This window comes from Leptodactylus fuscus, chromosome 8 (genome assembly GCF_031893055.1).
Source record: "Leptodactylus fuscus isolate aLepFus1 chromosome 8, aLepFus1.hap2, whole genome shotgun sequence".
In the NCBI taxonomy this organism is placed as follows: Eukaryota; Metazoa; Chordata; class Amphibia; order Anura; family Leptodactylidae; genus Leptodactylus; species Leptodactylus fuscus.
In genome coordinates this window covers 51746881-51771006 of record NC_134272.1, presented here as the reverse complement: position 1 = coordinate 51771006, position 24126 = coordinate 51746881, and the positions used below count along the sequence as shown (strand labels likewise).

The window sequence follows — 24126 nt, the reverse complement described above, 5'->3', positions numbered from 1 at the left end:
TGACACGTCACATTGTCCTGCTGGTAGATGCCATCATCCTGAGGAGAAACAATTCGCATATAGGAGTGAACATGGTCCACAAGGATAGATGCATACTTGTGCTGCTCCATTGTGCCTTCCACAATGATGAGTGCACCCAGATGGCTGATGACACGTGTCTTCTGTGATTGGTTATTTAACATTGATGTCAAAAGTAGGCGGTGGTCACATTAATATGACTGGACTGTGTATATAGGAAGCTCTTATACGACTACTTTTTGCTCCATCCACTCCTGGCTTTGGCTAAAAAAAAAAGCAACAAAATCTGCAACAAAAAAAGCTGCGTTTCCACAACGTGGGGCTTTAGCCTAACAAGGCATTCATAAAAGAGTTGCTTTTATGAAACCTTTTATGAGTTTTTTTTTCAGGAAAATCTTATCACCAGAGGAAAGATGTGTAGTAGTAGTTCAAGCCGTTTTTAAAGGACACGTCCTCTTTCAAGCATCTTTTGACAAATGATTCATGTCAGGAGACAACATCGGTAAGATGTGTTTGCTGGAGGCTTTATCTATCAGTACAGTGAAAAGGCAATGGCTCCATTGATATCTGTGAGAGCATAGTCAGGGTAACCGGGATATGAAAAGTTCTAAACTGAGCTGAAGGATGTGTTAATAGTAGAGTTGCAAGGCTCTGTTATTATATCTATTTATAAAGGACTTATGTTTTGCTGTTATGTCTTCTGGTATGTCAAAGATGGACATCTGAGACGCTGCTTACAGGAGCGCCTACCCTTTAAAGAAAAGAAAAAAAAGACTTGTCTTCAGATTCATTCATATGACATTTTGCTGTAGTCTGATTTAGTGTCTTACGTCTACTGGGTGATGGTCTTTGTTCAGTGTGATGAGCAGGAACCTAAAATATAATCCTCCAAATAGTCTTTAGGTATTGATTTTTGCTGACAAAAAAATCAGTACTATTGTAATCCGAATGACCTGTGAACCAAACAATGACAGCGATGCACATGCAATTGTATAAATAAAGGAGTTGAAAAAGATGAGAAAGTTCCAAAAATGTTTAAACATTTTTAGAAAATTCTACTCGCCTACTCAATCCTTCACCATTCCAATGAATATGCTCTGGCAGTTCAGTTTTTTTTTTTGTTTTTTTTAAGTTTGTTTGTAATTTGTCAGTGAGGCCAGATTGGCATGACACATCTGCATCCAGTCAACGGTCATGTGACGGATTTACTGACAGTAGTCACTAAGCAGTGATGTTAGTAGGACAATGCCTGAATGTTGAGGCCACGGATTGGCAGTGATCTGCAGGGAATTAAAGAAGTGAGAACGACAAACCTTTGTAATACGCTTTTTCTCACACAAAGAACTGAGAGTGCAAAGAGTCTTGTGAAATAAGGGATGGTAGAGACCGCCGTACAGGTACTCATCCCCAACACCCACAAGAGTCAGTGGTTTCACAGGAATGGTAATACACAGTCCAGTCACATTAATGTGACCACCTGTCACAGAATCCAGAATAACCACCTTTGGCAGAGCGGACCGCTGCGAGATGTGCAGGAAGAGAGGGGATGTTGTGATAATGTTCACTGGGATGTTGAGCCATGCCGACTCCAGTGCCATAGCCAGCTGTGCTAGGTTACGCGGTTGAGCATCCATGGCGTGAACAACCTGATCAAGGTGGTCCCACAGATTCTCAATTGGGTTCAAGTCCGAGGAATTTGCTGGCCAAGGGAGTATGGTAAACTCATCCTGGTGCTCCTTGAACCACGCACATACACTGCGAGCTTTATGACACGTCACATTGTCCTGCTGGTAGATGCCATCATCCTGAGGAAAAACATTTTGCATGGAGGGGTGAACATGGTCGGCAAGGATAGAGGCATACTTGTGTTGATCCATCGTGCCTTCCGCAATGATGAGTGCACTCAGATGTCTGATGACACGTGCCTTCTGCGATTGGCTATTTAACGTTGATGTCAAAAGTAGGCGGTGGTCACATTAATATGACTGAATTGTGTATTTGGCATGTGGGAGAAAACCCATGCAAACTTGGGGAAAATACACAAACTCTATACAGTTGTCATTGGTCAGATTTGAACCCAGGACCACAGCCCTGCAAGGCAGTATGTGCTAACCACTGAGCCACTGTGCTAAAGTGAGTTGCAGTTAATTATTTTATAACATTTGCAGATTTTTCTATTTTTCTCATGAAAATACAATGAAATCTGCAATTAAATTAATTTTAAATTATTTCAAAGCATTTTACATTTCAAAGACTCATGATTTCAAAGAATTGTGAAATTGCTCTTAGCCCTGCCCTGGTGTGTGATATATTTCATGCAGACTTGGCTCCCTGCTGCAAACTATGATCAACAGTTTCCTCTCTGTAGTCAGTAGTAGGATGGCAGAATGAGGAAACCTGCATAAAATATATCTGACTACTTCTCCTGTGTCATCTCACAGAATGTTTTTAAACAAAAAAATGAAAATCAATATTAAAATCGAGAATTGCGTTTAGGTCCTGTACGGATGTCAGAAACTGAATAAGAATTGGATTCCTCTTCGTTTTCCAGCCCCAGGATCCCGTGACACAATGCGGATGCACATCATCAGTACTCCGTCACAGCTTTCCGCAGCTGATGGGCCTATTCAGTGGGGAGTCTTAAGCCGCAGCGCGATCTAGCAGGACTCTTATTTTTTCAGCATCTTATTGCAGTCTTGGCCTCTCATTGAAAACAATGGGAGGCAGAATCTGTTGTGTGAGTCTGGCCTTAAGCTTCAAATAAATTAAGATTTTATTTTTAGTCAAGAACCACCCAGTATACCAGTAACGCTAGGTTCACACTAGCGCCCAGAGTCCGTTCTGAGCTTTCCGTCTTCTGCATGCAGAAGACTGAAAGCTGTCAGGCCATGAGCGTTTTATGCTCTCCGCCGCGAAACCGTTATTTTTTTAGAGTACTGTATGTCCGACTCTGTCCGATTAAAAAAAAAACGGTTTCGCGACGGAGAGCATAAAACGCTCACCGCCGCTCATGGCCGGACATCTTTCAAACCCATTCAAATGAATGGGTATGAAAGAGTCCTGCAGGTTTCCGTCTCCTGCTCAGTTTTGTGCAGGAAACGGAAACCTACATGAATGGAGACCGGACGCAGATGGGAACGAGCCCTAAGCAGAGAAGCCACGTCTGCACTGTTGCCCGGAGATTACATCCAATTGCATTGATAACATGTATGACATATTGTTGATTTAGATCACAGATATGACTCATAGGTTGTGCATTTACCTATAAAGCCTGACACAAGGCACCGTAGCGCTATCTCAGTGGAGAATTTACAGCGGACTAATTAAGGCCCCAGTAATTACACCATGAATCAAGGCCTAGCGGTCTAATCTGCCTGCTATTACAGTACTGATGGCTAGATACTCCTGTGTCTGAAAATAAACTCTTCTCGCAGACAGAGTCGTCCACATTTGGAAACCTTCATTTGAATATTAACTACAATGTTATTTCTTGTCATTTTTTTCTTGTCAAGTTTTTATAATTATAATGTAAGTTGGCGTAGAATTTCAATGGAAACTGTGTGTTTTAATAGGTAACTTATTCAGCAGTGTCGGATGCTAAATTCACACCTACATTCAGGTTTCTGATAATGGGGTCCGGCTTGGGGACTCCAGGAAGGGAAACCTAATCTATTTAAAAAAGCGCCTACCTGCGGAAACCCTCAGACCCTATATACTATAATGGAGTCTGCTGGGTTTCTGCCCAAATAAAGATGGAAAAATATGGAGAGAAAGGTCTTGCTTCATGTTGTTGCTCAGAATATAATGGGGTTCCTTTCTGATATGCAGTGGCATGTGGATTTCTAAACCACTGACTCTTCACTAACTTTCTCAGATAACCCAGAAGGTACAAGTGCTGATTAGAAATCTCAGTTTGAATGGTGGAATAGAGGCAATGTCTGTACCAAGTTAAGCAGAGTACTGATCTGTTGTTATTCCAGTTGTTGTGTGTAAGTCATACCTTTCAAGGGACAGAACTTCACTCCTAAGGACTTCAACTCAGAGCAGACCATGTAGTAGTCAGGACTTCACTCTTTGATGCAAAGTATTGAGCTGGTGTATACGTTTGTACCTTATACACATACCATAGGTACTCAAATGGCAATCTCTGAACTTATAATAAGCTTCTGTTGGATTGCCATGTCATGGTAGGCTGTAGCAGAGGAAGCCTCCCAAAAACTAACAACCTCATGGAAAGCTTGCTAGACATCTTTGCTGAGCCTATATGAGACTACGGGTGCAGATTGTCTGGGTCTGGTGAGACAGTGGTAAACAAAGCGTGGTACAATCTGACCCTGTGGGAGGAACAGTAATGTGGCGCATGGTTTTCTGGTACTGATAAGACCACTATAAACCAAGTTTGGTACAGTCTGACCTTCTGTGGGAGTAATAGAGTGGCACCTGGTTATCTGGCCCTGGTAAGACCGCTATGGATAGTGTTGGTGTGATGCAAGTGTTCAAAAGTATTAGCTTACCAATAATGAACTGCAACCACCAAGTGTATTGTACCACTTAGGATGACAGTAACCATCAGGTGTGTTGCATCTTAACGTGAGAAAAGTAATAAACTTCAGGTAAAATAAAAAATCATCTATGATATTCCATCAGGGTGTCGCCCCGTACAGACTCAGAACTATGCAATAGTAGTCACTAGAAGTGCACCAACTGGTTCATCCTGTTCATTGGTCAATGGGTGATGTACAGGAACAAGATTGAGGGATCAGAAGTTGGTGGGTGTTGTTTCTATGACACATAGATTCCAGTTTCTTTGATTGATAGATGCCCCAAGTAGTGATGAGTAGTTGGCACTATGAACTTCTGCATTGACCCCACTTTGAACGAGAGGGATTTATCTGTATTCTTAAGGAGTTAACTCTACCTCCATCTGATGAGCTGCTTTGTACTTGTAAGCTTAGCAGTTGGGTTGTTGATTTTAGAGACAGCACTTAATACCCACGTTGACAACGTGTCTGATTTTTTGTCCCATCTGTCCTAAGGCAATCCGGTTTCACTTCTTATCTGGTATGAAGCTTAGTAATGAGTACGTAAAAAATAAGGAAGAAACAAAAATAGGAGAAAAGGTCAGGTTTAAAAAAAAAAGAAAAAGAAAGATTTAAGGGAAAAGTACAAGCGTATGAGAACATAATAAACAGATACATGGTTGGATACAACAGTAGGCATGTATTTAAGGCTGTTTTATGAACAGTTATTGACCAGTTCTTATTAGGCTGGGTTCACACTACCTCCGCTGTCTGCCTCGGGGTGTCCGTCTTAAACCCCGGGGAAACCGGACAGCAGACGGCTTGAGAGCGGTCCGCTTTAAAACCATTCATTTGAATGGTTTTGAAAGGTGACCGCCCCTGTGAGTTTTCAGCCTCTCCGCCTGGAAAACGTTTTTTTTTCCGCAGACACAAAGCCCTACATGCAGGACTTTCGGTCCGCGCAAAAAATGGTTTCCAGACGGAGAGGCTGAAAACGCACACGGGCGGTCACCTTTCAAAACCCATTCAAATGAATGGGTTTTAAAGCCGACTGCTCGCAAGACATCCCCTGTTTGGTTTCCCTGGGGTTTACAACGGACACCCTGGGGCGGACAGCGGCAGTTGTGTGAACGCCTCCTTATTATACCTCAGTATTAGAAGGACCCGTTTTCGTGTGGGTATGTTTCATTTTTTGTTTGTGTAGTGGCCCCATAAGAATGGGCACTGGTCTGTTTTGAATGTAGTTTGTGTGTAGTTTAAATACGTTTCAATTTTCAAGAATGCTGACATCCAGTATGGCAGTATAGGTAGCATAACTGTCATTTCATTTTTTTCTGGGACTTATTAATTGATGACTTATTCTTAAGATAGGTCATCAATTAAGGATCATCATGGGTCAAAAACCCGTGCCCCGGCCAGTCATCTATTTGAAGAGTCTCTAGCATTCAGGTGAGTTCTGCAACCTCTTCACTACTTACCAAGTTCAGTGACGACCATTTGTGCAGTGACTCTACTTAGTATCACAGCTCTGCTCATTCACTTGAACAGGACTGGCCAGAGGACCAATTGATGTGATATCATATGGCCTGCGAAGTGAAAGTGGTGCTCATGAAGTGTCATTGCTACTTCAAGGAACTTCAAGGAACGTCCACTCTGACAGTACAGGGCTATGGACGAGTACTGTCAAAGGGGGGGGGGGGGCGTTCTTCACAGCCCAGCTAGACTGTCAGGAACGCCCTTCTGACAGTGGGCAGAGATCGGTAATGGCACCAATATCTCCAGTCCTGGGGAAAGCCAACCGTGACCTCTTCACTACTTACATCACATACTGTTTGATTCATAACGGCTGTGTTAAGTAATGATAGCCTCGCCCCATAGTAGTGAATCTGACAAAGCTGTAATTACATGGGATGACCACTATGAAACAAATAGCCTGCACTGCGGCACCTTCAGATGGCTTGCTGTCAGACATCCACTAGGCTTTTATTGATGACCTGACCTGAGGATAGGTCACCAATAAGGGCAGCAGGAAATGAGATCCACTCACTGAGGACTTACAAGTGGCCTGAAACCTGGTGACTGGTTCCCTTTAAGGCATAGTTGAAGTTGCTTACAGTATTTGCTTGGATTCCTTTCTCTCAAGTAAAATGTTGATGTCACGTTTTTCTGTGTCTTCAGTTTCTGAAGATTTCACAGCTCATTAGCGCACACGTCTCAGCCCTTCTTGAAGAACTTGTTTAAAAATTAAGCTCATGTTTGCCATCACCGGCGAACTAGATCTGAACTTATTGAGGTCAATATGATAATAGTTACTGCGTGATTATGTAAGCGACACTCTGAAGCTTACTCATCTCTAAAAACTGTTCTGCTGTATAGTAATAAGACAAGAAGCAAGATGACGTCTACATATATATTCATGAACAGTTCTTCTGAAGGAAAACTGCATGCTGCCTTATAGGATTGTGTCTTTAGGTCTGACCATCTAGGCAAGCAATACCGCACGGAGTTTGAATGTTTGCTTCTTGTTCATGTAGGTTTCAACTCGTCTTTCTGAACTTAAAGAGGTTTTCCGGCCCCAGATCCATACTTTTTTTATACTGATGACCTATCCCTGTACAGATCAGCTGTTGCAGCAGTATCCAGCTGCCGGAACCTTCTAGTGGGCAGCCGCGTAGCAGCCCCGTCACTGCATAGTTGTCATTTCAATACATTGCAGTGCTGCTCCGCTTAATTGAATTGGAGCTTCCCTGCCTGTCCACTAGCAGCTTGCTGCAGCAGATGATCAGTGAGCCGTCTGGGTGTCAGACCCCAACAAATCACATATCAATGACCTATCCTGTGGAATCCCATCCATTTTGCAATGACTGCAAAAGCTGCAGAAAAAGGACGCTACATGGGGCTACGGCTTAAAGGAGTTTTCTGCGTTCAACCAGAGTTTTTCCTATACTGCTGACCTATCCATGGTGTCCGGAAACAGCCAGAACAGCTGATTGGTGCAGAGTCTGGTTGTCGGATCCCCTCCGATCAGAGATCGATGGACTATCCTGTGGAAAGGTCATCAGTATAAAAATTCCATGAGGCCCAGCAATTTCCCATAAAAGAATATCATGCACATAACCATATTATGACACTCTAGAACCTATTTGTACAGGGCTGTTATTTGGCCCCCATAAATTTCAGTGTGGTCCCACTGTACTCCAACATATGTTCATTTGCAGAGAGGAATGCCGACATTGGCCATGCACATTGCCTGAATGTGGGCCAAACCCACTGATTGTGGGGTCCGTTTCCCCATTGGCAAATGTTAGGGAAAAGAATAGTGGCCATGTTAGATACACCTGGCAGGTGCTTATTCTTCTCTCACTATTAAGAATACTTGCATGCTTGACCAAGTGTGCGTGTATATAGGGAGTCAGGAATAGATGTCACTACTAAGGCTGTGTTAAGACATCTTAATTCACTTCAGTGTTAAAATAAATATGGAAGATCCATCCCATATGTCATTTAAGAGAAAAATAAAGCTGCAGGAAGGGGCCACACGGTGGCTCAGTGGTTAGCACTACAGCCTTGCAGCACTGGAGTCCCGGTGTTCAAATCCCGCCAAGGGCAAAAAACCATCTGCAAGGAGTTTGTATGTTCTCCCCGTGTTTGCATGGATTTCCATCCCATATTCCAAAAAAAGACATACTGATAGGAAAAGATGTACATTGTGAGGCTCTATGTGGGGCTCACAATCTACATTTTAAAAAAATAAATCAAATAAAGCTGCAGCATCCATGATTTTTTTTCTGCTGATCTGGGGATGCTTTTTATCTGGCTACAATTTTGTAGAAATGAAGAGGTCTACAATAGATATTTTATTCTAGGGATCATTTAGGGATGGAGCCATATAGACCCCTTCTGGGTTAAAATCTACACTGGTATACGGCAGATTGTGCTCACTTGTCTTGTATCTTGCTACTCATTTTTCTTAAGGTGGTGATTGCATCTTGTAAGGTTCTGCATACAGTTACAGAGGAGTAATGTTGTTGTCATGTACATCTTGTTCTGCCGCACTGCCAAGCTTTCTTGGATAGTCAGCTGTCATTTTTTCCATACATGTTGAAAAATTGTGACATTGTTAAAGGCATGTTATTTTTTTATATTTTGGGGCAGAATGTCAATTAAGGGATAATTTTTTTGTGGAGTCCCATAGATAAGCTGCTTGTTGGGAGCCAGGGTGGAACCAGTAGACCATTGTCACAGTCCTTTAGGGTCACATACCTCCAGGTATGATCAACTGTTCATAAATGAATAGTACAGGTGAATATAAGAAACGTTGTAATATATCTTATTAAGAAGATCTGTTTCCTTTACCACTAATTAAGTTGTTCTGATCCTTATCTTCAATCTTGACTGCTTCTTTACATTATATCACAGATACAACTCTATGGAGGGGGGAGGGAGTGGGATTCTCCTGCTGGCTGGTTAATCGATTTATTGCCTCATTCTGTGCCCTCACAGCCTCTTTTCTATAACATAGCAGTCTTAAGTTTAGAATAAAAGAGTTTAAAAACAGCAATTATATAGGGTGTCTTTTTCTTTCCCCCTCCCCTCTTCATAGACTGATATGGAACAATTACGGTAACTTCCTGAAAAGCAGAAACCAGATAAGTTTGTACCTAAGATTCTTTTCCCACTTGAGAAAAGTCCTGGGCCTATTTAGCTGCAGCTGATTATTAGCCTCAGTAGTCACGTGTGGCGAGGACTTCCGCCGAAAGACATCAATGGTCCATCAAAACCGGATCGCACTGGGAGGCATCAGGGACAGGTGAGTATAATATTTCTTTATTTTTTTTTCCCTCCCCAACCTATTTACATTTTTTTTCTTTTTTTACCTGGATAACCCCATTAAAGATGCAGGTCCTTTTTAATTTTTTCCTTTGTCACATTTTAAAAGCAAGAACTTTTTCATTTTAATGTTGATATAGCCATATGAGGGCTTGTTTTTTGTGCAATGAGATGCAGTTTTCTGTTTTATAAGTTTGCAAGACTTTTAGTTTGTTAATCAAATTTTATGCAAACCTGTCTCCCAAGATGTAAACAGGGAGACAGTGCCTCTGTTATGCTGCCCTCTATGGGAAGCACCCTGAACATCATGCCCGACTTTCCCAGAAGTCTTTACTGCATAATGCGGGGTTATAACCAAATCAATTTCTGAGCTACGGATGGCACCGTTTCTGTCTGGTTGGACTTCATCAGCGCAGCCTAGAGAGAACTGATTTGGTAGAAGTGACAAGCTGAGAGACCAGATTATGGGGATAATGTCCCCAATTTGCATATTCTTCCCATGTTCCCTTGCAATGGAGCAACTCTTAGATACCACCATCATTATTGAGGCTATACAACCACGAATAGTGTTTTACTGCTTGCAGCAGTTATAACAGGAGGTCAGCTTTCTGGTAGAGCTAACATACTCCCCAGAAATGGTGTCAGCTTTTGAGCTGACACTGTTTCAAGACCATACTTTTGCATCAGGTATTGGGAACTGGCACTCACCACTGACATAATAGTATATCACAGGGTGGGACCATTTCAACATATGCACCAGGAGTGCTCATATGGTAAGTATACACTCCAGATACAAAGAAAAAACACCATAACACTTTAAAGGGGATCTGGAAGACTGTATATTAATGGTCCATCCTTAGGATGGGTCATCGATATCAGATAAGTAGTGTTCAAACCCATCCAGTCAGTTGTAGATCACAGTATAGGTTGCTGGAAGTAGACAGCTCAGTACACTGTGTAGTGATCATCCTGCACCATTGCAGCTCATTCTCATTCACTTGAATGGGACCAGTACAGCAGTACCCGAGCATGGCCACTACACAGTGTACTGAGCTGTCATCTACTGATCCATATACTCTTCTGATATCAGCTGATTGGTCTGGATTCTGTGGGTTTAATCAATCTCCCAGTTGTTAGTTGGAAGCATGTCAGACATGTCAGCAATTTATACCCTGTTTCCCAGAAAATAAGACAGTGTCTTATATTACATTCTCTTCTGATATATATATATACTAGCTGTTACCCGCGACTTCGTCTGCGGTGATTGTAGCAGTGGGTATATACAGGCGCGGGTAAGGTTTTCGTAGTGTGTATAAGGGATGGGATATGCAATGTAACTTTGTATCTTGTTGTTTCTGTAATTCAGAGAATACGTGAGACTTTTGTGTTGAAGTTAATTTGTATTAGAGCTGCTATATATACGGTGTTGTGAGAAACTTTACATAGTGACTTTGGGACAGAGGGATTTGAAGTTAACCCTTTCCCGCCGATGGCATTTTTGTGATTGTGGTTTTTAGTTTTTGACTCCCCTCCTTCTAAACCCCATAACTTTTTTATTTCTCCGCTCCCAGAGCCATATGAGGTCTTAATTTTTCTGGGACAAATTTTTCTTCATGATGCCACTATTATTTATTCTATATAATGTACTGGGAAGCAGGGAAAAAATTCAGAATGGGGTGGATTTGAAGAAAAAATGCATTTCTGCGACTTTCTTACGGGCTTTGGTTTTACGGCGTTCACTGTGCAGCCAAAATGACATGTCCCCTGTATTCTGTGTTTCATTATGATTCCAGGGATACCAAATTTATATGGTTTTATTTACATTTTGACCCCTTAAAAAAATCCAAAACTATGTTAAATTTTTTTTTTTTAAAAGTCGCCATATTCCGACACCCGTAACTTTTTTATACGTGCGTGTATGGGGATGTATAGGGCGTCTTTTTTTGCGGGGTCGGGTGTACTTTGTAGTTCTAACATTTTTGGGAAATGTTATTGCTTTGATCACTTTTCATTCAAATTTTTATCAGAATCAAAACAGTGAAAAAACAGCAGTTTGGCACTTTTGACCATTTTTCCCGCTACGGTGTTTACCGAACAGGAAAAATATTTGTATAGCTTTGTAGAGCGGGCGATTTCGGATGCGGGGATACCTAACATGTATGTGTTTCACAGTTTTTAACTACTTTTATATATGTTCTAGGGAAAGGGGGGTGATTTGAATTTTTAATCCTTTTCATTTGTTTTTATATTTTTTTTACTTTTTTTTAAACTTTTTTTTTTGCATTTATTACACCGCCTAGGGTTATTGACATGGGTGGGCGGTGTCGCGGATTGTCAGAGCGGTGGGGGTCGGCAAACATGGCTGCTCCGGAGCGTTATAGAGAGCCTCCTGGAGTATCGTTAAGGTGAGGGGCAAAGTGGTAAAATATATGTATATGAGATTGTGTGGGGTCAGGGGCGAGGCTGTAGAGGGCAATATGAATTTTGTGGCTTGCTATGGTCCAAAGTGTGTTAGATTGCAGAGATGGTGGTGTGAGTTTGGGTTTTGTGGGGGTCCTGGCACAAACGTATGTGCGCTATTGTGACGAAAAGTAGCCTATTGCGCAATCGGGTGTATTAACTATGTTTGTGGAAAATTACAGCCAAATCGGTCGAGCGGGTTTTGCGTGATTGAGGAACAAACATCCGAACATCCAAACTCACAAACCCACAAACTTTCACATTTATAATATTAATAGGATATATATATATATATATAATATATATATATATATATATATATATATATATATATACACTCACCGGCCACTTTATTAGGTACACCTGTCCAACTGCTCGTTAACACTTAATTTCTAATCAGCCAATCACATGGCGGCAACTCAGTGCATTTAGGCATGTAGACATGGTCAAGACAATCTCCTGCAGTTCAAACCGAGCATCAGTATGGGGAAGAAAGGTGATTTGAGTGCCTTTGAACGTGGCATGGTTGTTGGTGCCAGAAGGGCTGGTCTGAGTATTTCAGAAACTGCTGATCTACTGGGATTTTCACGCACAACCATCTCTAGGGTTTACAGAGAATGGTCCGAAAAAGAAAAAACATCCAGTGAGCTGCAGATCTGTGGGTGGAAATGCGTTGTTGATGCCAGAGGTCAGAGGAGAATGGCCAGACTGGTTCGAGCTGATAGAAAGGCAACAGTGACTCAAATAGCCACCCGTTACAACCAAGGTAGCCAGAAGAGCATCTCTGAACGCACAGTACGTCCAACTTTGAGGCAGATGGGCTACAGCAGCAGAAGACCACACCGGGTGCCACTCCTTTCAGCTAAGAACAGGAAACTGAGGCTACAATTTGCAGAAGCTCATCGAAATTGGACAATTGAAGATTGGAAAAACGTTGCCTGGTCTGATGAGTCTCGATTTCTGCTGCGACATTCGGATGGTAGGGTCAGAATTTGGCGTCAACAACATGAAAGCATGGATCCATCCTGCCTTGTATCAACGGTTCAGGCTGGTGGTGGTGGTGTCATGGTGTGGGGAATATTTTCTTGGCACTCTTTGGGCCCATTGGTACCAATTGAGCATCGTTGCAACGCCAAAGCCTACCTGAGTATTGTTGCTGACCATGTCCATCCCTTTATGACCACAATGTACCCAACATCTGATGGCTACTATCAGCAGGATAATGCGCCATGTCATAAAGCTGGAATCATCTCAGACTGGTTTCTTGAACATGACAATGAGTTCACTGTACTCCAATGGCCTCCACAGTCACCAGATCTCAATCCAATAGAGCATCTTTGGGATGTGGTGGAACGGGAGATTCGCATCATGGATGTGCAGCCGACAAATCTGCGGCAACTGTGTGATGCCATCATGTCAATATGGACCAAAATCTCTGAGGAATGCTTCCAGCACCTTGTTGAATCTATGCCACGAAGAATTGAGGCAGTTCTGAAGGCAAAAGGGGGTCCAACCCGTTACTAGCATGGTGTACCTAATAAAGTGGCCGGTGAGTGTATATATATATATATATATATATATATATATATATATATATATATATATATGACCTGTCTTATTTTCGAGGGATGTCTTATGCAGCGGCTGGAGCGGGGGACAATCGGCAGTCATGTCGGCGCTTCCTTAGCGGAGCGCCAGCATGACTGCCGATTGTAGGTGGTCCAGGAGGTGAAGGAGGGTCTCTTATTTTTCGGGGAAACAGGGGTAACCATAGTATTGCTATATATATATATATATATATATATATATATATATATATATAGTATGGATAATCTATTAGTTGTTTCCATGTCTTCCATTGTCGATAATAGAGGGTGATTGTACAGGTATGATCACTTTTCGACCCAAAACCCCAGGAACAGAATTGGTGTCAAATTTCACAAATGTGAACAGATCCTGAGTGCACGTTCATATGGAATACACAGAAAATATCCATTGAAGAGATTTTGCAGTGAAATCCATGTGGATTTTGTTGCAGATTTGCCATGGTCACACCCACGTCTTTATTTTGTACTGTCCATGTGGGGCGAGCGTTAGTCTAATATATTTTCTTTGACACAAGCCCTTTGTCATTCACCACTGGACATGTAGACTATGGGTTTTTATTTATCCCACCAATGCTTTATGTTGAGGGGCCCAGACCAACTATCTAGTTGTGGATTCAGCCATTCCATTTTCTAGGTTGTGAGAGAGTTAATATTAACATTTTATAAAAATCTGCAATGAATGAGGACAGTCATAGAGTCACCAAACAGCAGTGAATCTCAACATCTGTATGTCAATAATACATGACCCCGGTATTGCACAGCCCTGCGTAAGAATCTCTCCTTGGAATGGAAAGCCTTGTGCATTATTTAGGCTGGATCATAAGGCATATTGCAGGGGCCAGTGTAGAAAAGGAGCACATGAGTTGGGTACAATATGGTAATCTCATGACAATGGTTGGAGAAAGAACCTACATTTCTGTAGAATACATTATGTCTTCATTATCTATTTATTGGCATAGGACTGTGCACATATTGCACATACAGAATGCTGTTCATATTATCTAATACAGGGAATTCTCTATCCACTTACATCTAACGCTCTTAAAGTGCCATTTCCATGTAATAGTAGAAGTCACTGCAGCTTTATATGATGTATATCATAGGCGTACCGTGGCTCTGAAGTAGGTAACCCTAAGCCATGTTGTCTGTACAAGGGGTGTCAAACAAAAGGGAATCCTTCTTCCCCACTGTCCTCTATGTCCCTGGACACACTGGGGCAATTTTACTTATACAGTCTTAAACTGCGGCAGATTTATCTAAGTGTCTAATCTGACGCATCTTTACACGGTCTTTCTTTTTAGCACAAATTAGCAGTTGACTTAGTTTTCAAGAAAACAATAAAAAAGTCAGTATTAAGTGCATTTTAGATATCCAGTGTCACATCTTAATCCATGCCCCTTTTTCAATAAGCCCTGCCCCCTTGTCAGGCAAGATATAGTGTCTTAGTGTCTAAAACTGTTAAAGGGGTTGTCCAGCCCAAATGGGCTTTTTATACTGATGATCTATCCTGACTGCGCACAGATCACCCGTACTGGCAGCCTTCAGGTGTCACAAGTTACATCAGTGGGCGGGGGGAGGAGGTGGCAACTCTTCTATTCATGTAACAGGATTTACCATGGCGTCCATGGCATTGCAGTGGTCCCAGGGACCTGCAGCTCTGCTCCCATTACTTGAATAGGAAAGTTGGCACACACTTTCCAACCACTTCTTGAACTTTTGGGCTGTCAGTACAACTAATCTATACTGGGTCGGAGTGTCTGACCCCCATGGATTACAACAGTATGAAAAATTATTTTGGGCCTGGACAACCCCTTTAATATATGTGGTGTATGACAGTTCTGTTCCAATTGATGCTAGAATTTGTATGCAATTTCAATATGAAATGTCCCTGCTGTACCCAAGTAAGTGTGCAGGCAGCCTTATCAGTCTCTAAGTAACAGCAGCAGACGTTTTGAGGCTGTCAGGCTCTGTTCACATCTCGTTTCTTCTTTACATTAAGCACATTCATCTGGAAAATCTTCTGACATCTGCCTCAAAAGTATAACCCCAATGTATATAGCTATTATCCACTGGTTTTAGGCTCTCTGAATATAGTCATTTTATGGGAATTCTGTTTGTTTTACTCCAAGAGGATAAAATTCTGTCAAATTCATGTGTAGTCGCCACTACAGGGGAGACGTAGAATGACATGGAAGGCTAGACATGACACTACATAGCACATATTGGACGGACCCTATTATTCTCAATGGGGTCTCTTGGTGGCAGTCATTGAACATAGCCATCTTATCTGCTTAGCAGTACTAGGCGGAAAGTCCAGCAAACCTCTCATCCAATAAAAGTGGAGCGTTTATGTGAGGTCATTAAAACCGTATACACACAGGAACAGTGATGCGTTTCATGCAGACCCAGTCCTTAGAATACTCTTCCTCCTAGTATTGCTGTTTTCTGGGCTTCTTGCACTTCCTTGCACCCAACCGATCCTGTCAATCCACTGCGGCCTTTCCATGAGCGGAGACATTCTAGGTGTACTACTATCTTTACTGTTTAGTCCCTTCTTCTGCTCCTTGACAGAACAAAAGAACAGATTATGGTAATGTTAGTGTGAACTTACCCTAACATCACATGTAACAAAGCATAATATGCATTTCCCATGAAATAACAAATCTGGAGCATCTTTTCTTACTACTTGTTCTAAATCTCTGTTATTTCTAGAAATTGTTGAAAATAAGTTGACATCTAGGGGGTTACACACCCGATTGACAAGGGAATGGTAACGCCCAGTTGTCAGTTTATTCATACAGTTCAAGAGGAATAACAAAGGTGCAGTAGAATGTAGAGTTTTTAGAAACCTGGAAATTGTTATTTTGGAATATTAAAATGATTTTCTGGCCCCAAATACATATTTCATATCTAAACACAGGATCGGTATGTGACCTGTTGGGGTTTGAAACCCAGACCCCGCTCAGATTAGCTGCAGTTCCCCAGGCCACCACTATACAGTGGATGGGGCTACTGCTCTGGGCCTATTACTTATGTAGGAGCTTATTGAAAGGGCTCTCATCCATTCCTACTGATTCCTGGCTCTACTGAACTGTGCGGGTGTCGGACCCCAGTAGATCACTTGCTGATGACCAGTCCTGTCATTAATATGCAATAAGCATTGGGCGCCAGCAAACCTCTTTAACTAACCTGGATGTGGAAGGTAGTAATCGGTGTATGATATTAGCTATTTAGGTCATACAGATTTTACCTCTTGAGCTGCGCCCCTTCAGCATAGTCAGAGGCAGCATAGTGATCATTATCCTCCATGACCATGATCCATCAGGATTGATACGAGAAAGGAGAGGTTTAGCTTTTTCAGGGATGGACTGTACCATGTACGTAACATATAATTAGGTTTTTATTACATACATTAATAGGCAGATGTCCCATTTCAGCAGCGCTGTCTTCCTGTGAAAGGATTAAACATTCATAGCAGCGGTCAGCAAAGTGCACAGTATGTCATGTCTCCAGCCATTTATACTAGCACAAGTGCAGTATATTACGTCCTTAAAGCCATCTTACAGCCTTGGCCTTAATAAGCTTAAATACACTGAGGAAATCCTATTAGGTGTCATAAAGGCTCTTTGGTGTCTCTTGTTTTGCAGTGACTAGAATTGCTAGAGCTGCCCATTATAAAGAGAGGGGAAAGCAATTGTGGGAAGTAGTTAAAATAAAATAAAGGAGCTGTTCACAACAACCAACATTATCAGCCAGATCCCATATCTGCTCAGTTTGTTGGAGAGTATTGCACTTTTCATTTTTTAAACAGTCTTTATAGCATTCAAGTTATGTGTAGATGTGTAGATATCCTTTACTCCCTATATATATATATATATATATATATATATATATATATATATATATATATATATATATATACAGTGCCTACAAGTAGTATTCAACCCCCTGCAGATTTAGCAGGTTTACACATTCTGAATTAACTTGGCATTGTGACATTTGGACTGTAGATCAGCCTGGAAGTGTGAAATGCACTGCACCAAAAAAGAATGTTATTTCTTTGTTTAATTTTTTTTTTAATTGTGAAAAGTTTATTCAGAGGGTCATTTATTATTCAACCCCTCAAACCACCAGAATTCTGTTTGGTTCCCCTAAAGTATTAAGAAGTAGGTCAGGCACAAAGAACAATGAGCTTCACATGTTTGGATTAATTATCTCTTTTTCCAGCCTTTTCTGACTATTTAAGACCCTCCCCAAACTTGTGAACAGCACTCATACATGGTCAACATGGGAAGGACAAAGGAGTATTCCAAGGCCATCAGAGACAAGATCGTGGAGGGTCACAAGGCTGGCAAGGGGTACAAAACCCTTTCCAAGGAGTTGGGCCTACCTGTCTCCACTGTTGGGAGCATCATCCGGAAGTGGAAGGCTTATGGAACTACTGTTAGCCTTCCACGGCCTGGACAGCCTTTGAAAGTTTCCTCCCGTGCCGAGGCCAGGCTTGTCCGAAGAGTCAAGGCTAACCCAAAGACAACAAGGAAGGAGCTCCGGGAAGATCTCATGGCAGTGGGGACATTGGTTTCAGTCAATACCATAAGTAACGTACTCCACCGCATTGGTCTCCGTTCCAGACGAGCCCGTAAGGTACCTTTACTTTCAAAGCGTCATGTCAAGGCTCGTCTACAGTTTGCTAATGATCACTTGGAGGACTCTGAGACAGACCGGTTCAAGGTTCTCTGGTCTGATGAGACCAAGATCGAGATCTTTGGTGCCAACCACACACGTGACGTTTGGAGACTGGATGGCACTGCATACGACCCCAAGAATACCATCCCTACAGTCAAGCATGGTGGTGGCAGCATCATGCTGTGGGGCTGCTTCTCAGCCAAGGGGCCTGGCCATCTGGTCCGCATCCATGGGAAGATGGATAGCACGGCCTACCTGGAGATTTTGGCCAAGAACCTCCGCTCCTCCATCAAGGATCTTAAGATGGGTCGTCATTTCATCTTCCAACAAGACAACGACCCAAAGCACACAGCCAAGAAAACCAAGGCCTGGTTCAAGAGGGAAAAAATCAAAGTGTTGCAGTGGCCTGGTCAGTCTCCTGACCTTAACCCAATTGAAAACTTGTGGAAGGAGCTCAAGATTAAAGTCCACATGAGACACCCAAAGAACCTAGATAACTTGGAGAAGATCTGCATGGAGGAGTGGGCCAAGATAACTCCAGAGACCTGTGCCAGCCTGATCAGGTCTTATAAAAGACGATTATTAGCTGTAATTGCAAACAAGGGTTATTCCACAAAATATTAAACCTAGGGGTTGAATAATAATTGACCCACACTTTTATGTTTAACATTTATTAAAATTTAACTGAGCAACATAACTTTTTGGTTTGTAAGATTTATGCATCTGTTAATAAATCCTGCTCTTGTTTGAAGTTTGAAGGCTCTAACTTATTTGCATCTTATCAAACCTGCTAAATCTGCAGGGGGTTGAATACTACTTGTAGGCACTGTATACATATATATATATATATATATATATATATATATATATATATATATATATACAGTGTATATATATAACCTGTTAATGTTAGGATTTATTTTTGTGGCTGGCGGTCAGGGATTCACAAGGGAAAAACTCTGTTTCATTCAGTTGACCCTAAACCTATCTGTGGGGCTGGATTCCGGTAACAGGCTCTCTTAAAGAATAAATGGTTAGAAGTGATTTCCTCCATCTCTCCCATTTGTCTAGTCTTGCTGAATTACTTGTACGTCCTACCAGAATAGTGACCATATCATTTATGCCACAGGTTGTAGGACAGTCACTGTGAAAGGGGTCTTTTGGCCGCCTGCTCCATTCTCAGTAAGTCAGTGTATTCAGGGGAAGGCTGTCAGAGCGCTCACACTTCTAGCAATTATTCCCGACCCTTCATCAGATATACATATAAGTTAACTCCTGACAATTGCCAATGTCCTTTAAAACTAAGTGGCAAAGATTTTTGTTCTTGTACATTATGTAAAAGTCAGGAGGGAGGAATTAAGGTGAAGTTGTCACATTTAAAGCTAAAGCTATCTCCCTAGCACGGCATAGTAATAAGAAATATGAGGGATTGTTATCAAGCATGACATCTCATTAAAATCTCTGCATAGCCTTGGGTGGCTGAACTGTTACACTTTAATCGGATATTGTGTGACAACTTGGTACTAAGGGATGTACCTCTGTAGAACGGATCAACAAATGCATTCATCCAGGCTCCAGATACAAGAAGTTTTTGTTTCAGAAGTAGATTACATGTTATTAAAATGCCTAGAGTACTGGGGAAAGAAATATCAGCTTTAAAATTTGATAAGGAAGAGGAATCCGTTCCGGTATAAGCTGATACGGTGAATTATCCAATTTTACCCTATAAAATAATCATAAAGGGTATATCAATAGGCTATGCTGTAAATGGATGGTTTGCAGGATTCTGACTACATGCACCAGTCACAAGAACAGGGGTTCTTGGCAGAGACATGGCCACTCATGCCCAGCTACTCCCCATCTATATCCATCAGAAACTTGAGCACTCCTATTTTCTACATTTGGTACTTAGGGGATCATTATGCCATAAATGCACTAGTGCCTTTAAAAGGTTTGTCTCAGTAGAGGAATCGCTTTCCTTGCCATAAGGGTCTTCTAAAGGAGGGCCCTCTATTGGCTAGGGGGTAAACTATTAACATTCTGGCAGACTGTGCCTGTCCATGTATTACATAGTTAGCCATTTATTTGGCTGCAGTGTTCAGCCGATTACCAGGCTAGTCTTGGGGTAAAGGGGTAACACAATGGCACAAAAAATTCTTGAATGGTTTTCAAATGTAACTTACTAATATTCTGAAAACTTTAAGAGATGGATAGGTTTCAGTCCCCACCTTTAGGTCTTAGATTCAGAGCTTTCGCTATTAAGGCGGGTTCACACCTGTGCCCGATCTCCGTTTTCAGGTTTCCGTCTTCTGCCGACAGAAGACGGAAACCTGGCAGACAGTGTCCGGCCATGAGCGCCGGTGAGCATTTTGTGCTCTCTGCGGCAACACCATTTGTTTTTTTTAACCAGACACAAAGTCCTGCATGTCTGACTTTGTGTCCGGTTAGAAAAAACCTGATTTCACCGCGGAGAGAGCAGAAAACGCTCACAGGCGCTCATGGCCGGACACTTTCCAAACCCATTCAAATGAATGGGTTTGAAAAAGGACTGCAGATATCCGTCTCCTGTCCAGTTTCAGGCAGGAAATGGAAACCTGCAAAACGGAGACCCGGACGCAGATGTGAACCCGCCCTAAGCTGTGACGTTCCTACATGTATTCCAGTGGTGGGGAGTTTTTGTGTCATCAGACAACCCATTAAGAATATACTATGGGAGATTTATGAAGACCAGCGTTTTGATACCCCCACCAACACTGGGGGATGATGCCCCCTGCCACATGCCTTTTCAGATAATGGCAGTAGCGCCATAAAAATGGCATCTGAAAAAAGTTACAGCTAATAGGCTAAAGTCTAGTTCTGCTCTTCTTTCCTATCAAATAGAAATCCCCATTTCCTTGTATTTTACTCTCCCACTGTGCAATGCGTAATTTACAAGGAATACTAATTGTTGTAATACAATATTAAATATACTGTTTTATAATATGGATCTGTATAGTCTAAGTGTGAATTTTTCGATTGCTTGGGGTCCCAAATTTCACTAATATTTGCCTATTAAATGAAAAATTCTGTAACTGACGAAGAAATGGTGGAGTTTCTGCGCTTTCCTGACACATCCTTGTTGGTTCATGGGCACATTGCTGCTTGCCTGGTAATCTGCGATTACTGATAACCCGCCAGTCCCCATGGTATTTCGGAGGGGTCTTTATCATATTGGCCACAAGTGCTCTTTCTGCTTGGCTTCCTGCAGCATGTTGTAAACATGCCTGTTCTCAGAGGGGTTTTAACATTATCTGCTAAACCAAATGCTCACATCCCTTTCTTGGCTTATGCCGCCTTTCAATTTATTGCATGAATAAGTTGCATGATGGGTCAGTGGTAAAGAATTCCTTGGGTAGACATAATGCGCAAATAGTCAACTCTGAACTGATGTGCTTTGTTACTCCAGGTTTTCTCCTATACAGCACGATAAGCCCTCTTTCCTATATATGTGTACTCGTCTAAGATAATACTCCGTTATTACTGAATCATTGGCCATCGAAGATTTGTGTTACGCAGAGGTTTTAAAGAACGTTCAGTAAGCGGTGGTAAGATGTCTGCTCTTGCTCGAGCATCCTTATTAGGCATTAGCTAAAGGAAATTCTAGATTGCAGAATACTACATAATGGCATTGCTGATGGTCCATTGCCTTTCCATTTGACTCCTATTTGTCCATGACTCTATTTCCAAATTGGAACATTTCAGAAAGGGACGATTCCAGCAAATTTTTGACACATTTTTCCTCCAAATGACCAAATACTTGCCAGTTACTTTATACAGCATAGCTGGGGCTGGAGTTTTCTGTTTTTTTGATATTCTGCTGTTTATGTGTTTATTATTTTCTTATATAGTGCCAACATGCTCTGCAGCACTCAATGTCCAAAGTAGGTCTCACAGTCTGAACCCCCTATTAACATGTCTTTGAAGTGTGAGAGGAAACTGGAGTAAATGCAGGAAACCCACACAAACATGGGGAGAACATACAAACCCTTTGCATATTTTGTCCTTGTCGGATTTAAACCTAGGACCTCACTGCTAAAAGGCAGCAGTGCTAACCACTTGACCAGTGGCGTAACTAGGAATGGCGGGGCCCTGTGGCGAACTTTTGACATGCCGCCCCCCCCCCCACCAACACCGACGATGAAGACCTCAACCAACCGACACACACCCCCCCCCCGCGCGCATTCCTGCGCGCTCTATTATGCCCCATATTGGCCCCTGCACATAGTATTATGCCCAGTAGTGGCCTCTGTACACAGTATTATGCCCCATAGTGGCCCCAGTACACAGTATTATGGCCCATAGTGGCCCCTGCACACAGTATTATGGCCCATAGTGGCCCCTGCACACAGTATTATGGCCCATAGTGGCCCCTGCACATGGTATTATGCCCCATAGTGGCCCCTGCACATGGTATTATGCCCCATAGTGGCCCCTGCGCACAGTATTTCCAGACCCCAGAGTATAATAATTGGAGACCTAGAGGGGATACCAACACTGTCACTTACCTATCCCCAGCTCCGCTGCAGTCCTCGGTGGTGTCGGCCATCTTCAATGACGTCCGGACGTCACATGACCCAGGACGCAGGCCTTGGTCATGTGACGTCAGGGATGTCACACAACTAGGTCTGAAGCGTGCCCGGAGAAGTAAGTAACAGTGTTTCTTATGTTCCCTTACCTCTCCCGGGCCGCCGATCATTATACTCGGAGGTCTGAAAAGACCCCCGAGTATAATAATAATGTTTGTGGGGCCCGTGGCGTCACTTACTGATCCCGGCCCCTGCCAGGATCAGTAAGTAAATAGGTCCCATTACTGGCTGGACGGCCTATTAAGAAAAAAAAATGCCCCTAATGTCCCAGGCCCTGTGGCAACCCCGGTGGTCACACCACTGCCATTGACCCCACCAAGTTGAAAGACTTTGTCTGACGTTGGGGAAATGTGTGCCAGGGGCACGTCATCCTCCTCTTCAGGGTTCATTGCTTGTTTGCATGTTTTGGTTTGCAAGGTTTCCTTCCATTCAAGATGCTGGCGGGCAGGTCATTCTATCTATCGATCGATCTATAATTAAAAAAGAAAAAACTGCACTCCAGTAGATCCTGTGCATAGTGTAATAACCGAACCAAAATCATTCTAGTCAATGGGGCTGAGTTTTGGTTAATTTTCAATTAATTACCCAGGCTTAGTGGCAAATATATTTTTTTCGTGTACCGTAGTGTCAGGTGGAAGTTTCTCCAAACTTTGTGCTCTTCTCCCCTATCACTTGCAGTTAATAGAAGTGGTAAGTGATAGTGGGAGTGATAAATGAAGCAATACTTTTTTGAGGAGCATGTGTGGATTGTGTGGCGAGATCTGCTGAAATGAAGCATGGAGGTTATTTTCACAGCACAAGGTGAAGTAATAATGTGCACATACAGGCAGCTAAATGGACACTAGTGTATTTCAGAACGCAGAAAAATGCTTCAAGAAAGCTAGTTTAATAACACATAAACTTGAGACATAGCACGGCAGGCAAACTAGGGGCCAGGATTTCAGAGAAATTTTCTTGGTTACAATGGCATTTCTTTCATGCCTTGTTAACTCCCTCAGTCTTCTTTGCTGATCAAGTAAAGTGAATTATGCTTGGAAATTCCTCTTTTTCTTCATTTGTTTTTGTTCCATTTTTCTTGATTTCTTGCCATATATTTCTTTTAGCACCTAAATAGTTTATACTTTAAAGCAATATAAAGTTTGCTTCAGCTAAAGAAAACTTCATAATAAAACTTTCTTCGATATTTTCTTGAAGAAGTTTTTAGATCAGATTAAAAACTATGGTAAAATTAAAATGCAAAGATGAAAGAAATGAGCAAACCATGAAAGGAAATGTAGATTTAACTGTAGTTAATGGAGTTTTGCCGCTAATATGAAGATTTTTTAATACGTCTGAGCATCTTAGAAAATATCAGAAGAAGACTTAACTTACTGATGCAGC

The 24126-nt window shown here is 42.1% G+C and overlaps 1 protein-coding gene across 1 annotated transcript in view; it reads left to right on the top strand.

The window, feature by feature from the left end:
* CPPED1 (calcineurin like phosphoesterase domain containing 1) overlaps positions 1 to 24126 on the top strand; it is a 61627-nt gene that overhangs the window by 5388 nt on the left and 32113 nt on the right. The window lies entirely within an intron of this gene.